The 12,944-nt window shown below is 37.8% G+C and overlaps 1 protein-coding gene across 1 annotated transcript in view; it reads left to right on the top strand.

Annotated features, from left to right (window-relative positions):
* The first annotated feature begins 10,398 nt into the window (after positions 1–10,398).
* Positions 10,399–12,944, top strand: part of PPARG (peroxisome proliferator-activated receptor gamma) — a 130,166-nt gene continuing 127,620 nt past the window's right edge. Inside the window, exon 1 of the mRNA XM_012655177.1 lies at positions 10,399–10,704. The gene's annotated coding sequence lies outside the window, so the exon portion shown is untranslated. The remainder of the gene's footprint in view (positions 10,705–12,944) is intronic.

Raw genomic sequence — 12,944 nt, 5'->3', positions numbered from 1 at the left:
CCAACTCAATTAAGGACCTATTAAATTGTATGGTTATTGGCCAGTGTCTAATTTTTAGGTATCACAAATAAATAAGATTGATCTTTATTCATTGATCCATTTACAAATATTTATTGAATACTTACCATGTATCAGGCACACAAGCACTTTGTATGTAAAGTACTAGGATTTGAGGAGTTCTTCCTGTTTGGAATAGAATGTTATTTTGAACATAATAGTAATTCAACAAATGTGTGTTGAGTCACTGATTAAATTAAGCGTAGAAAATGCTATTATTTGAGCTCTTTTGAAATCTACAAGAATGCTGTCAGAAAAGTTGCATTGTTAGAACAAGTAAGTATCAAGAAATCCCTTGGTAGTGGTGGTACTTTAGATATGTCAAATATAAAAACCATCATAATGTAAAGTTTAACAATATACTGAATCCCCTTTAAACAAAAAAGGCAAAATTAAAGGAAGACTGTAGAACACAGACTTAAACTAGAAACATGCTTTTTAAGATTAATTGGATAATTTTCAACCCAATTTGCTAAGAGAGGGCCAAAGGGTGTTCTGTTCTAGAAAATAATCCATTATAGTAAATCCATTATAGTATTACAGTAAAATGAAGTGCTTGACTTCTTTTTTTTTTTTTTTTAGTGCTTGACTTCTAATTCAAGATAGTAGACTTAAAGAAGTATATGTATTTACCAACCCTCCCTGTCCTAAAAATCTATTAAAATGATCAAGGCCTCAAGGCCACTGCTAGTCCATAAGGTATTTTTTGGTGAATTAGAAAATAGTACCCCTTCTTTCCAGCAGAATGAGCATGTGGCTAGGATTTCAGCCCCTTTTTGTCCACTTGGCTGGCTACCTTTGATCAGAGTCACAACCTACACAACAGTATGCTGAAGTCCTGAATAACAGAACGACAAAACACAGTAGGTGGGTGGAAAAGGGCAGAGTGAAAACACACTAGTTCTTATTCAGTAAGGGGAGGACAGAAATACTCATTTTTTTCCTCAACATCATTTTCTCAAGATTTTTTTATTGAGATATAATTCATACACCATAAAATCACCCTTTTAAATGTACAATTCAGTGAGTTTCAGCATATTTAACAAAGTTGTGCAACCATCACCACTGTCTAATTCCAGAATATTTCATCACTCTAAAAAGAAACTCTGCACCTATTATCAGTCATTTCCTATTTTCTCCTGCCCCCCGCCCCACCAGCAACCAGTAATCTATTTTCTGCCTCTGTGGATTTGCCTATTCTGGACATTTCATATCAACAGAATCACACAGTGCCTGGTCTTTTGTGATTGGCTGCTTTCACTTAGCATCATGTTTTTGATGCTCATCCAAACTGACGAACTGGTGTCAGCACTTCAGTCCTTTTTAGGGCTGAATAATAGGCCATGGTATAGGTAAACTGCATTTTGTTTATTCATTTATTGGTTGATGGACATTTGGGTTGTTTCCACTTTGGGCCTATTATAAATAATGATACTACAAACATCTGTTAACACATGGCTTGATCTTTTACAAGAAGCTTATATATTCTGTTAGTTTGTAAAACAATTTAAAGGAAAAGAAAAAAGTCATTATTTTCATAAAAGGCTAAGTGGGTAATTTATTTTTCTTTTCTTTTTTGTTTGTGTTTTTCCCCTTAGATTCAAATATCCTTTCATTATTTGGTTGTATTGAGTTGCCCATATAGTAAATTGTTAATGATTTTGTGGCTTGTAAAATGTATGTTTTACATAGCATTGCCTCCTTTAAGCATCTCATATGATAGGTAGGTAGACTTTTTTTTTAAGTTTTTGGAAATGCCTGGAGATACTCTTGGATTATATTACTGAAAAGTCATAGGGAAAATTATGTTTTATTTATTTATTTATTTATTCATTCATTCATTCATTCATGTTTTATACATTTTAGAACGAGACTAAACAATGCCCTAAAGGCTAATAATTTGTTTTCTATCATTAATAAATTATGCAAATCATCTAGGCCACTGCAATTCCATTTGGTAGAAGAGTTAAAGAGGTCAACGAAATTTATCCTTCAAAAGCCCTATATTAGGAGAGTCAACTTCTTACTACTACAGGAATAATTTTTTTAAAATTCTGCCTACTAGGAGAAGGTGTGAAGAGATTGATGTGAAAGAAATTGACTTACTGAGATTTTACTGAGAGAATAAATGGATGTTATAAGAGAGTAAAATCAGAAATATGCTTTGAAGAGGAAGAAATATCCCTGTTATGGTGGTAGGTTGACGCTGGCAAAATATAATGTCAATAAACAAAAGCCATTACAATCTCCCTAACTCCTTCCCCCACCTCCTCCCACTACTGTACAAAAGTTTCTAAACATGCAAATGCAATTCATGAGCAACCTACCAGTTATCCAAACATTTAAACTCCAGTAGAAATACAAAACAGCTCTGCCCTCTGCCAAAGTGTCACTACCCGAAAAGGGGGTTCCAACTGAAGACTGGAAAGAAAGCTCTTCCAAGGGCCCTAGCAGCAAGAAGTCTGTGGGCATTTCTGCTTCCATCCTTCACCTTTAGGCATTTAAGAAATAAGCATCCAGGAGCCTGAAAACCTCTTCTGTAAAAAGGGGAAAGGGAAATTATAGTACCAAAAAATCACAGTGGAACAGCCTATCTGTCACTACCTAATCACTCTAGTAGGAAGCCCAGGTTTTGAGCCTTAGTTTCAAACTTCCCAGTCCTCAGACTCTGCTCAAAATAGAAATTATGTATCACTAGTAGCTGCTCAATGTATCAAGAACAAAACTGGCAGATGGATCCAAATGTTCAAAATTATGTTCATAAAAACAAAAAGGCTGGTGGCTGCCTAAGTAAGGCTCAAATCAGTAGCTGATCCTGGGGACTTACATAGATGGATATTAATTTGCAGACATAAAAGATGAAAATGCAGCATCTAAAGGCGATTAAATTGATGACATTAGTATTGTTTCAATAATAAAAATTTGAGAGCCATGTGCTAGAGTTACAACGGTGAATAAAAAAATCCCCACCTTCACGGAGTTTACCTTCTAGTGTGGAAAGACAGACAATAAAACAGTAAAAGTTAAGAAGTATAACTTCAGGTAATGATAAAAAATATAACTTCAGGTGTGACAAAAAATAAAGCTTAAGAGAATAATGACAGTGATGGGAGACTCTTGGTGAGGCAACATTTGAATTATTTCCATAAGAGTAGGCTTGGATTTACAAGTTAAACACTCAGCAGTTAAATCATTCAACAAACATTCATTGTTCACTTATTTGGTTTCGGGCATTGTGGTGCAGTCAGTCAGTCCTGGGCATAAAAAGATTAAAAAACTGTGGTCCCCATGGCTCTGCCAACCCAGGCCCGCCCAGTTATCCCAAAGTTTAATACATTAACTGCCAAGTGAGTTGTATTTAACTCATGCTAATTTTGATTCTGGGGCCTGTGAAGCATGTGTAACTCACACTTCTCTTTACCTTGGGAGCCACTTGGTGTCTCAGGCAACTTGCTACCAAGCTGTAGCATACATGTCACGTGATGGGTGGCCTCCTGGGCAAAACCCTGCAGTTGGTTTGTGCAAATCTTACTTGTTGATGTTCTTACTGTTACAATTAATACTGACAATTTAGTTGCATATAACTCACACAGAAAACAATAAAAAATAACAAATTTTTTATTAAATTAGAAAGGATTGTTTTGTTTTCGAAGTTTTTATTCTATTTTCATAACAAAACACAGTGGCCCCAAGGAAAAAAATTTTTTTCTAGCGTGGCAGTCAATGTGTTAAGAGACCAATATCTGCTGTAATCTGTTCTTGGCGCAGGTACATGTCTTGTTTTTTGTTTTTGCAGTAACTAAAACTACCCTGCCTTTCCGCAGGTCCAGGTTTTTTGTGCATTTCTCAGCCTGAACATGCTTATGTCCTTAGGTCCTCTGGAAGGCTGTAGTGTGTACACAATGGTCCTCCCAGGAATTAACACACTTTACAACTTGCCCATGATAGACATTGTTAGGTCATTCACCCTTTCAGATGTTAAGGGTTGAAAAAATGTCAGTAAGGAAACTTTTAAGATAAATCCAAAATATACCAGAGCAAATCATTTTGACCAACTTTTAAATAGAAGACTTAAAAACAATATTCTAAAATTGGTTGAAAGTTTTATGATGAAATACATGGTCCAGGATTTGCTTCAGAATCATACAGGAGAGAGGGACATGGTTGAATGTATAAATGAAACAAGGCTGACCGTGAACTAAAATTGGGTCATGGGTACATGGAGGGTTCATTATACTATATTGTTTATTTCTATATATCTAGTGTTTTCCATAACAAAAAGTTTTTGGTTTTGTGTTTTAGTGTTATAGGAAAAAACCCAGGACCTATAAATTCACATAGGTGTCTTGAGAAAACCATTCTCATGCAGAAATCTGGAATTCATAGTTATTTCAAAAATCTACTCATTAAACTAGTCATTTTTTACATGCAAGAAAGAGATAGTAGGATGTCCATGTAGACTGATAACTAAATAGGAAACACAAATTTTAAAAACCTTCTAAAATTTAGTGTCCAAACTGTATTTTAATATTTTTCTTGGGGAGAAAACATTCTCAATGCTTTCATCCAGCTGATAAATAATGTTTATTGAGTTCCTTCTGGGAGCATGACTTGGCATTTTTTCATGCTATCTCATTGATGAAATTATGCAAATGTTATATTTCCATTTTACAGGTGAGGAAACTAAGCCTCTGAGAGGTTGAATCTCTTATTCTAAGTCTCAATGAGCAGAAATAAAGGTCAGAACTCATGCCATTATACTAGCCATTAGAAAATTCTTGAAAGGAAAATACAAGTAGAAAGTAGGACAACTTGCCATTTCAAGGTAATGATGAATTCTCTTCTTCCTGATGTTCTATTCATTCTACTTCCTACCTCTTGATACTTAGAGGCCAATCTGATATACAAAATAGGTTAATTTTTAGGAAAAAAAGTGGAGAAATATTGAGAAATCAGGGCAAATGGCTTTCTTTTTTATTCCCTGAAAACCAAAAGTGTTTTTGAACCTTTAAAATATGTTTTCAAACCATTAAAATCTCAAAATTTAAATAGTCAAACTCAAAACTATTACAATTATCAAATGAAATTTCCTTAAAATTAAATATCATTATTAATTTCATAGGTGTTTATAAATTACGAAATATAAAATAAAATGTTTTCAAAAATAGATTAGTAAAAGAAAAGGGGAGTTAGCTCATTCAATATTTTTAAGAGTATTACTGAACAAATGGCCTTAAATTATGTTTCTTTCAATTTTTTCAAATTACCTAAAAGAAAGCTCTAAGTTGAGATATTAAGAAAAAAAATATTAATTTGAATATATTCTCCATAGTTTTCTAAAAATCAATACACAGTTATATTCTAACCTAATGGTTTGGATATAATCAAGATTCATGACTTTATTAAAATGTTCCAGAATTTTTTTTTGTTATAGGCAATCACTCAAAACAGAAATAGAATGCTGAGTTAAGCACAGAGGTACAGTATAGGGAAAAGAGCAAGCAATTTGAAGTTAGAAGAAAGGGTTACAAGCCTGACTTTGCTACTTAAGACCTTGTAACAAATGGGCAAGTCATTTCATGAAGGGCATGATTAGAGGGGGCAGAATGGAGAAAGGAGGAGAAAAAGACCTTAATAATTCAAAGTAAAATTGGGAGGTTGCAGGTAAAATTTCACAACTTGATTTAAAAATTGCAAGTAGGAACATGTTAGAGTCATTCAAAAGGTAGATGCTTTTGTGAAAGTGCGTGTGTGTGTGTGTGTGTGTGTGTGTGTGTGTGTGTGTTTAACCCGTCCAGCATGTTGAACTGGTTATGATTTTTCAAATTTTAAATTAAGATCTTCTAAATCTCCTGGGAATTTATAGTGCTCAAAGATTGATAAATGGTGTCTCAGATAAAGAAGAAGAGCAAATGTCGGAGCCCTGATTGTGCACAGCTGCTGTAAATGAGTGACTTGATTGGATGACTGGAAATGCAGCACATTAGTTTTCCTAAACCCAATCTGCATAAGGGTTGCTCGTCACTATTAATGCCAATTCCCTGTTTTGTAGAACTCTTAGATAATAAAATTTTGCTATGATTTTTAATTTTTCCCTTAAAAAGTAACATACCACTATTTAAAAATACAGAGGTCTGGCCAGGGAGGCTAGTTAAAATATAGTTGGAGTAAAATGGAAACCAATTCAGTTATGGTCAGCTCCCATTACTAGACCTGTACTCCCTTCCCAATATAATAAACATAGTATGCAATTATGAACTTGGGAACACAGTTCCACTCATTGGAAGAAAAGTAAATATGTCTGCAAATCTCAAGTGAGATAAACAACTGAGCATTAATTGCAAAAAAAAAAAAGTCTCATAGGTCCAAACACCAGTATTTGGAAGGAGTTCTCGTGGTTGGTGAAGATGGAAAAAGGCATAATCTTTTGTCTCTAGAAACTCCATATAGATCATACTGCCTATGTGTGCTGTCGCAGGATGGATACCATGTGCTGTTTATCATTTTATTCCCAGCACTTAGCAGAGGGCCTGGCACAAAATAAGCACTCAATAAATGTTTGTGGAATGAAAGAATTCTACAACTGTAATTTATACAGTGTTTTTCCAACTTTTAAAAATGTGGCCCACAGTAAGAAACACATTTTACACCAATTCCTGGTACACACAAACACATACACATACATAACACAAAACTATGAAACAACACTTTCTTTAAAACAGGAGATACATTCTGATCATTTTTGTTCTCTTCTGTTCTTTTTACTTGACTAAAGAAAGTATTGGTTATGACTCACCAAACTGATTTTATTAATATAACAAACTAATGAGTCTAGACTAGCAGTTTGAAAAGCAGATTTATATTATTTCATTTTACATTGCTTAACCTCTTATATTAATAACTTACAAGCTTCACCATCCATAGATCTCCTTAAAAAATCATAACATTTAAGTCAACATGGGGTGGGTATGATGGGTAACGCCTGTAATCCCAGCACTTTAGGAGGCTAAGGCAGGAAGATCTCTTGAGGCTAGAAGTTTGAGATCAGCTTGGGCAACATAGCAAGACTCCATCTCTATAAAAAAAAAAAGAAAGAAAAGAAAAAAGAAAAATTTAAGTGTATTGAAGACCTAAAGGTAAGATCTAGGTCTATAAAACTCTTAAAAGAAAACTTAGAAGTAAATTTCATGGTTTTGGGTTAGTCATTGTTATGACACCAATGAAAAAATAGATAAATTGGACTTTATCAAAATTAAAAACTCTTGTGCTTCCAATGACACCATCAAGAAAGTAAAAAGACAACTTACCAGATGGGAGAAAATATTTGCCAATCATGTATCTGATAAGGGACTTGTATACATAATATATAAAATAATTCTTACAACTCAACAATAAAAAGAAAAATAACCCAATTTAAAAATGGGAAAAGGATTTAAATAGACTTTTTTTTAAAAAAAAGATACATGGCCAATAAACACATGAAAAGATGCTCAAAAATGATCAGTCACTAGGGAAGTACAAATCAAAACCACAAGGTATCACTTCATACTCATTAGGTTAGCTAAAATTAAAAAAACCAATAAAAAGTGTTGATAAGGATGTGGAGAAATCAGAATCCTCATACAGTGCTGGTGGGAGTGGAAAATGGTATAGCCACTTTGGAAAACAGATTGGTAGTTTCTTAAAAACATAGAGTTACTATATGATTCAGCAATTCTACCCCTAGCTATATGCTCAAGAAAAATGAAAATATATGTTCACAAATAACCTTGGACATAAGTGTTCATAGCAGCATTATTTATAATAGCCCAAAAGGAGAAACAACCTCAATGTTCACCAACTGATGAATGAAGAAACAAAATGTGGCATATTATTTGACCATAAAAAGGAATGAAATATTACAAGCTACAATGTGGATGAGCCTTAAAAACATTATGCTAAGTGAAAGAAATCAGTCACAAAAGACCTCATATTGTATGATTCCATTTATATGAAATGTCCAGAATAGGTAAATATATAGAAACAAAAAGTAGATTAATTACCTAGGGTTAGGGAGAATGATTGTAAATGGGGAGGAGGTTCCTCTTTGGAGTACTGAAAATGTTCTAAAATTAGATTATCGTTGTGGTGGCACAACTTTGTCAATAAACTAAAACTCATTGAATTATATATTTTACATATATGATATTTAAATTTTAGATTATGTAAATTATATCTCAATAAAGCTGTTATTTAAAAAAGCGTATTGAACTCTGGAATTAACAAGAAGTAGGAGGCATGCAGCACTGATGCCTCGGTGTAGAATGTGAGCCAAGTCAACCTGATTACCTAAACGGCAGGAAAAAAAGTGGGCGCTTTCAGTGGTCAGTATAATGGTCTTCTTTGAAATCCCTACAAATGTTGTGGCTCTTTTTATTTTAGGGAATAGGGAGGAAGGACATGATTCTGTTGATTTAAGCTCTGAGCCTTCTCCCTTGTGATACATATCCTCACAAAAATTTGCCTCAAACCACAAATGAGGACCTTCTGTTCTGGAGGGAAAACAACAACTAATTGAGATGCTAAGGCCTGGAGAGCATCCTGAGCAAGTAGTTGATAAGCTTCTTGAAGTCAGGGGCTTTTTTCATCTTTGCCTCCCCAAACAGTGCCAGGCCTAGAACGGGATTGGAAAAAGGGAAATAAAGGCCTCAAGTCCCAGAAACCAGAGGATTTCTGAATGCATGAAACCGCTTTGGACAGGCCATGATGGAGCAAGCGGCAGGAGAAGAAAACTGCTCAGGGTTTACCAGGCACATTCTTGGTGCCGCAGGCCCCAAAACTGTTTCTCAAACTTGAAAAATGAGATACACACGCCCCACACACGCCATGTGTCTGGGTCCCTCGGAGTAAGAAGCATTGCTAAGAATTTAAGAAATCCTGTTAATGAGTTAAAGAAATGCTTTTAATGATTAAAACTGAAACTCACTTTGTGAATACCGATATAAATCAACTATAAACGCAAAAGGGGGGCTCTGAAAGTGTGCAGCGCCATTGGGTTATAAGATAAAAATTAAGTGATCCTAAATATGCTTTAATTACATTTTTTAAAGAATGTCACTGAAAACAACATATTGGGAAAACAATGTGGCAGACCACACTGTGCGAAGGGCAAGGTACGCTGGCCGAGATGGAAGTTCACGCCTCAGCTCTCCCCGACGGGACCCGACCGTGGGCATCTTTCCGAGCTTCGGGTCCCTCCTCTGTGACATGGGACCATTTCTGGGCCGCCTCCCAGCGGTGGCTGTGAGGAGCAAACGAGACCAGGTGGCTGGTGCGGGGCGCACAGTGGGCGCTGGAGAAACGTGGCCCCCGCCGCGGGGCCCACAGCGGGCGCGGGCCGCTCCCTCCCCGCCCCCGGCGCCCCCGCCCCCGGCCCTGGGCCGGCTCGGCCTCTGGCAGGCGGGGCCCACCGCACTCGGAGCCCGAGCCGGAGCTGCCGCCTGGGGCGCTCGGGTCGGCTGCCGCGACACCGGAGAGGGGCGCCACGCCGCCGCCGCCGCCGCAGGTCAGAGTCCGGGTGCCCGGCGGCGCCCGGGAACACGCGGCCGGCGGGTCTGGGGGACGCGCAAGGGGAGGGTGCGCAGAGGGGTCGGGGCTGAGGAGGGTCCGGGCGAGGGCTGGGGGACACGGTCAGAGGGGACGATGACCGACGGGCTGAGAACCGGGGTGAAGGGGTTTCAGCTGAGGGGTCCCGGGCTGAGGAGGGGGGATGGTCCGAGAAGACCGGGACTAGCAGGTGGCGCAGGTGACAGGGTTAAGGGGACCCGCGTTGAGGGGCTCCGGGTCGAGGTTGGCGTCCTGCGTAGAGCAGACCCGCGGTGGAGGGCACGGGCAGCACGCGAGGCGCGGGGAGGGAGAACCGCGGACGGTCCCAGCACGAACAGACACCAGCCCGTGAGTCCGGGCTTCCAGGATAGGCCCCCTCGTGAGAGCGCGAGGTGGGTCGGGACCCGAGCAGACTGGGACCTCCGCGTCCCCGGCGGAGTTGCGCACGCGTCAGGAGCTGCTCGAGGGGCATTTGGGGGCAGGGTGTCCGGGCTAAGGAGAAGCACAGAGCCCGCGCGCGTCCGTCCCGCGGCCTCGCAGTCCCCCTGCTAAGAACGTCTCTTTCGGTCTCCAGAACTCAGGCGGCGACCGCTGTGTGTGCTCTGTGGTGACAGTTGAGCGAGGGGAGCACTTGGGGCCAGCTAGCCTTGGTGCCCTAAAGCGCTGTGCTGTCCCAGAGGCTGGGGGGCGGGGGGGCCGGCTCGGGGGCTGGGTTCCTCCGCACGCCCAGGTGTCGGGAAAGGCAAAGGCCCTGCCTTGCGGGTCCCGTCTAGGTCGAGGCGCGCAACTCTCCTCTTTGTGGTCTAACTGAGGGAGGTAGAGGTAGCAGGTTAACAGACATCTTCGGTCCCTCAGCGTTGGGGGTGGAAGGTGGGTGTGTAGTTGTGGTACTTCATGCCTTGGTATTCGGGGAGGAGCCTAAGGCAAGGAGGCAGAAACTGGGAGTAACCAAACTGCTGCTTTTATATAAGGCCAGTTGGTAGGTAAAGAAGGGGCCTTTACCTCTGCTGGTGATCAGGAGGCTGCATTTCTAAATTCTTCTTGTTAATTCCCATTTCTTAGGTGAGTTGGCTCACTCTAATTGCATTTTGTTGAAATGTGTTGGTGATATGTCCGAAGTTTGCAAGATTATGATCCTATTATCCTTATATCATTATTATTTCGTGCTGCTCTTGTTTTATAACAAGAATGTAACTCACTTGGGTCTGAGGCTAACGGTTGGAAGAATAGTGTCAATTATTTTAGGAGAAATAACGTTAAAAAATAGTCATCTGTCATGAAGAAACTAAAGTTTTACTTCTTTTCCTTTCAAGATTAGGGACAGAAAATAATTTGTGTAAATTATCGTTTGAATACAAAACCAGACAAAATGATGAACTGAGTTGTCTGATACCTCTTGCTGGTAAAACTCTCGATTTTGATGTACATTATTTGAACGTCATCAACTGTTTTTAATCATTCATGAAACAGACTGTTAACTGGAGTTATGAAGAGAACAGTGAATAATTTACTCTTTAAAGGGACCTGGGCAAATCTTCCATAGATCTCAGGTGTTCTCTGGCAGCCTTCCTGTCTATAGCTAAGTGATCTGTTGCTGACTGAAGACTGAACCAACTGATGGTGCTAGATGATTTAGAAAACCTTTTTGGTGTAGGGACTGACATAGACACTCACTGTGACTTCTCTCTTAAAGAAATACCTTCCACTCTTGAGAAAGTTTGGCAGAAAACACTCATAGATGCTACCAGTTAGTTAGCATTTGAAGTGATATTTCAAAAGATGCTGTTCGAGTTTTGAAGTAATTTTTGTGTGGTATATTTTCAATCAGATTCGCTAAATGCGGCACCATAATATTCATTTTAATATACAAAACTTAAAAACTAACGTCTTGTTAGCCAAAAAAAGTGAAGTATGTTACAAAACCATTCATTTTTGTCTTATTGTGGACTTTACACCGTTTTTCTCCTTTATTTAAATTATATGATATTTAACTTGCTCATAATTATATCTTAAATTAACAGATCTTAGGATCAACTGGTGGCCATTTCAATCTTTTGCAACCCACTGGAAGGAAAAAAATACTGATGGATGTTTTTATTTTTAAATCAAAAACTCTTTTTCATTTTTAAAAGCTTGTGTCTAATTCTTACAATAACTGCTGTAAAACCCTGGCATCGATGAAGTATAAAGTTTTGGAGAATTCCAGGCTGAAGACCTTTTAGACGCTGTTTTCTCATTCTTTTACATTTAAAAGAATATAATTTCTTTTTTCAAATTAAAACTAAAATGCCCACCAGCATCATATTCTTTATGGAACTTAAGAGAACTTTGAAAATATTTTGTGATTGCTATTTTTAATAATGAAATACAGTATTTTCTTTGAAGGAACTAGTTTCCTTAATGTTCATTTGTATGCATATTTCAGAACTACTTTTTAAAAAATTCTAGATTAAATTTTTTAAAAATCGCAATATTTCAAAATTCCAATGACATTAAAATTTATACAGGAGAAAAAATGTGACTTCAGAAATATGAGTTAGAAATGGATTACTAGTCACAGCTAATTGTTTTTATAATCAATAAGTATATAAATATAAATAAATACTTATTTTCTCCCTTCTATAATTCTCTGAAAATAAGGAAGTTTGCTACTAGCCTTAATTATCAAGATAATTGTGTGTGTGGAAGCCGTGTAAAAGGTGCTACTGTGAAAACATACAAGAATCAATACATTTCATGTAGTTTTCAAATTATGAAATGGTTGTTAGTAACAGACTTTCGTGAAGTAGGAAAAATATGTTAAAATGATATTTTCCTAATGTTTTATACATTCTGGCCTACACTTTCACTTCTTTCATAGGATCTATATATATATGCCCAATGCATAGGACAGAAAATATTAATCTAATTTGTGGATGTCTTTCTGCTGAATTCATTGTCACTTGAACTTGGAAATATAATAAGTGTCATTAGGTGTGGCAAGTGTACTGGAAGAAGTTTTTGGTCTCATAGGATTCCACTAAATAAATATCTGTACAGGATTTTCAAAAAATCACTAATCAAGAAAACTTGATTTAAGTCAGTAGTCTGTAAGCATAAACATATGTGTCCCCTGCCCCAAATCGTCAAGCTGAATTTCTAACTTGCTTTTCTTATTTTTCTTAGTAAATTCTCTACATCAGCTATTTCTTTCTCTCTTAATGCCTAAAAAGCAACGTGAAGGGCAGCGATTTTAACTGCTTACAAAGGTCCTTTGAAACTGATCTAATTTGACTTTACAAAAGAATAGTAAGATCTGTGAA

Source organism: Propithecus coquereli, unplaced genomic scaffold (assembly GCF_000956105.1).
Source record: "Propithecus coquereli isolate 6110/MARCELLA unplaced genomic scaffold, Pcoq_1.0 Scaffold461, whole genome shotgun sequence".
Taxonomy (NCBI): Eukaryota; Metazoa; Chordata; class Mammalia; order Primates; family Indriidae; genus Propithecus; species Propithecus coquereli.
This window is presented reverse-complemented; position numbering and strand designations above follow the sequence as displayed.